Source organism: Pseudoliparis swirei, chromosome 16, assembly GCF_029220125.1.
Source record: "Pseudoliparis swirei isolate HS2019 ecotype Mariana Trench chromosome 16, NWPU_hadal_v1, whole genome shotgun sequence".
NCBI classification, from domain to species: domain Eukaryota; kingdom Metazoa; phylum Chordata; class Actinopteri; order Perciformes; family Liparidae; genus Pseudoliparis; species Pseudoliparis swirei.
Window position 1 is genome coordinate 20,872,427 of NC_079403.1, and position 3,830 is coordinate 20,876,256.

Sequence of the window (3,830 nt, forward strand, 5' to 3'; positions counted from 1 at the left end):
CAAATGTGCTTAAAATCTGGAAATGAAAGTACCATCATCTTGCAATAAGGCTATATGTTAGGCAATACATCTTAAAATAAGTAATTTTACACTAAAAACAAGTACATTTGTCTTGATACAATGACAAATTTAAGAATTGTTTTCTCAATATGTAGGAAAGTTTCCTTAAATTTAGCATCCAATGCTCATGCAATATTCTTGGAATATCATGAAATTTACAGAGAAAAATACCATAATATGCTTAAAATCAGTAATTTGACAATGTATATAATACTAGAAATGTGTAGTTCTTCTGTAAACCCAATGAAAACACAGTACAACTGTATAATATATTATGGTACTTTATTGAAAAGTTCCAATTAACGGTGAACATACAAGACATGACAGTAAGTTTTGTAAAAACAACAGTTATACTGTAAACTTTATTACAGTTACGGTATTTTATTACAAAGTTCAAAGGAAGTTGCTGGCAACTAAAGTCACCAGAATTCCTTTGCAAAAACATGGTGCAGTGTATAACAATAGGTTGGCATAGATTTTACAGTCAACATTTGATTATTGTAAATTACAAATGTAAATATCTTAATAACACCTTTTGGAAAACAAGATACAAACCATCGTTGATGAAAACCTTAAGAAACTAACATTCTGTGAAAAACAGGTTGAACTGATCCACTCACATGTGTTGTATACTCACAAAGCATTGTTGAGATCTTGAAGAAACAGGATGTGGACATGAAGGATATCCCATGAATAAGCAAAAGATTAGCCACTTGCCCAGAGTTGATGAAGAGCAATGAGTCACTGTGTCCAGACTTGACTGAAGAGGGCACCCAGCATGGTAGAGTCTCACAGACACAAAGTTCAGGAAGTTCTTCTTGAAAACTCATATGTTGACATCAGGTGATCCTCTCTGCAGCCAAAAAAACAAAGCAAAGGCAAAGTTAGATTGATGCAGTGCTTGAGCATGATGCTGAAACAGATACACATTCACTGCCTTCTGGTAAACTGAGCTCCAATGATAAAGTCACCTTTATAGTTAAACAATATTAATAAGTTAGGTTCAATGTTGAATAAGGACATATTTTAGCATAAAGGCATCATTACAATGTGTTACATGTCTGTAATCTTGCAGCCTACAGATGAGTCCACTCAGGCAATCAAGACCATCATCACGTTTCACGTGGTTCGGGTTTCCAACCAGAGTAACAGCCCATCCAATTAATTCCATCATTTAAAAACATGTTTGTATTTTTTTAAGATACACTAACATAAAACCTTTTGATGTACCCTATAAGCAATAACACAATTTTATTGCAAAAAGGATAAACTAGATTACAGTCGAGCCTGTTGTGGATTTGTATAACTGAAATACTCAGTGTACAATAGCTGATATATCTTCCTCCGCCTTACATTTAAATTGTTTTAATGAGACCCAGTCCAATTGCAAACAATGCCCTCCTGCATTTATCATTACATTTATAGTACATGTCACCTGTGTGCAAAGACAGAGTTGCAAACCTATTTAGGGTGGATTTGGGAAAGATAGTACACATGACGATATGCCATAGAATTAATGAAACGTTTCTGCTATACGTGGAACTAAATTTAAGGGGGATATCAGTTCAAACCACAAGAAAATTAATTGAGGATGATCAATTGAGGGAGGTTTGAGTTGTGCTTGCACCTATCATTTGCTATACTGAACTACATCACCGCTTACCTCGATTTAGCCTTGACAAGACTGGTGTCTGAGTCATTAGGTCCAGACTGAAGACAGGTGGGGACCGAATCTCCTGCAGACATGCCATGCTGTTCAGGAAACTGGAACTTAAGGCAGGCGTAGTCATCATTACTGCTTGAAGACTCACAGGTCAATCGGTTGTCTGTGGGCTGACATGATTCTCTCTACAGCCAGAAAAAAGACAATTGAAAAGATTAACAATAATATAACTTTAAATAGCATTTACAACATGACAAAGTGGATACAACAATAACAATTCATTCTGTTGTTAAATTAGCACACTGAACTTAAAACCACTTACCACCGTTTATCCTTGACAACTTGTATCCGATCATGGGTCACACTAGTGGAACAGCAAAGAAGGTGTTGAGGTTCATGCTGGTAGTCGTAGTCACACCTAAAAAGAAAGAGTAAGGAGATAAAGGACAAGGGGAAGACGTACATCCTCTTCAGGAAAACCAAAATCATCTCAAGCATCAACTTTTGCTCTTTTCAATGCCAAGGTTGTAAATCAAAATGAAAAGGCTAGATTCACACTCAAGTGCCCCATGTTGTCGTCATCATAGCGGCCAAGGTTTGATTTCCGGTGGGCCCTTTGCTGCAGATCCTCCCCTGTGGTGCTTGTGTGCGTCTCTAACACAAATAAAGAAAAAACATCTTAAAAAATGTCATGCTTCTTGCATTTAAATGGATTATAATCTCACCGTGTTGCTGGGTGTCATTAAGGTCACGAAGTTGTTCCATCCAAATTGGATGACAATGTCTGAAAGGTGGCAGGAGAAAATAATAAGCATTTTACGATAAACTAAATGTTCTTAATTATCTGTACATAAATGTAAACATCGACTCAAAGGACACTCTTTGGTGACGTCCTCATCTGATAATGTGGACGGTAAATGAAGATTTGATCATGAAACCATCCCCTCACTGGACAGCTCACGGAGCTTCTGAGGAGCTGTGAGCTGTCATGTCCCGCCACAGCGCAGTTATAAGCGTCATGTCAACAACAGTCACGTGAACAGAGTCCCGACCACGTCAACAGCATCAAGTTAAGAGCGTCACGTTAACAGCAGTCCCGACATCATATGCTACAGCGCAGTTTAAAGCGGTCACGTGAACAGTCCCGACGTCACGTGAACAGACCTGTACAATAACGTGTCTGGTCACGTGACTGTCCGGACTGACCGCTCCGGTATATGTGAGCTTGTCTACACATGTCTGCTTGGAACCAGTTTCAAAGCACTTCAATAAAATGGTCGTTATTAGATGCAGTGTGTAGCACGTGACCCCTCAGGTGTCTTAACCCACCTGCCACAGTAATGAACCTATAATACGAATGTTAGCTACACATTACCTGAGCTAACATGTGGTACAGTAAGCTAATGTTGGCTCCTTCAACACAGAAACCGACAACCTACGTTACATCGACGATGTTAAAGAAACGTGAAGACACTTAACCATCAGATAGCTAAGTTAACTTACTCTTGACGTCCAAGGCGACACAGAACTGCAGAACACCATGCCTCGAATTCAAAAGTAGCTACCCGCTAGCTCACACGAGGCTAGCTCAACCCCTCACCAGAGAGCCGAGTAGAAACCTCAAAGTGTCACTAACGTTGCCCGTTCAATACAACTTTTACTCTCTGAAATTAAATTAAGTTGGCATTCTTACCTCAAGAAGAGCTGTCATGTCAGGAGGCTGTTGTTCAATCTGTGGCAGGAGAGAGCAGCGCGCAGCTCAAACTGCGGAATAGTGGCGCGAAACCGGGTTCAACAGTTCAATCTGTGATCGTTGCTTTCTGATCACTGCACCTGGCCTCGCCTTTGAACTCTCTCTCTCTCTCTTTATTACATTACATTACATGTCATTTAGCAGACGCTTTTATCCAAAGCGACTTACAATAAGTCTCTCTCTCTGTTCTCTCTCTCTGTTCTCTCTCTCTATCTCTCTCTGTTCTCTTGTCTGTCTCTGGCTGTCTGTGCTGTTTTCTCTCTAGTAACTAGATTATTTGAAGAATACAATACAATAAAATAAAATCGCAGGACAGGACATATTACATTTAAGAATGTAAATAATAAAGGACAT

The 3,830-nt window shown here is 39.1% G+C and overlaps 1 long non-coding RNA gene across 4 annotated transcripts; it reads right to left on the bottom strand.

Annotated features, from left to right (window-relative positions):
- Positions 1-325: 325 nt before the first annotated feature.
- LOC130206225 (uncharacterized) lies at positions 326-3,507 on the bottom strand. Of its 4 annotated transcripts, none has more exons than XR_008834059.1 (6): positions 3,417-3,507; positions 2,449-2,507; positions 2,280-2,377; positions 2,046-2,141; positions 1,724-1,908; positions 326-913 (listed from the first exon to the last, which is right to left on the bottom strand). It is a non-coding gene; the product is annotated as an uncharacterized LOC130206225 (long non-coding RNA). The 4 variants fall into 4 exon arrangements; XR_008834060.1 differs by lacking the exon at positions 3,417-3,507 and adding an exon at positions 3,227-3,323; XR_008834061.1 differs by lacking the exon at positions 3,417-3,507 and adding an exon at positions 2,888-3,049.
- Between the last annotated feature and the right edge of the window lie 323 nt (positions 3,508-3,830).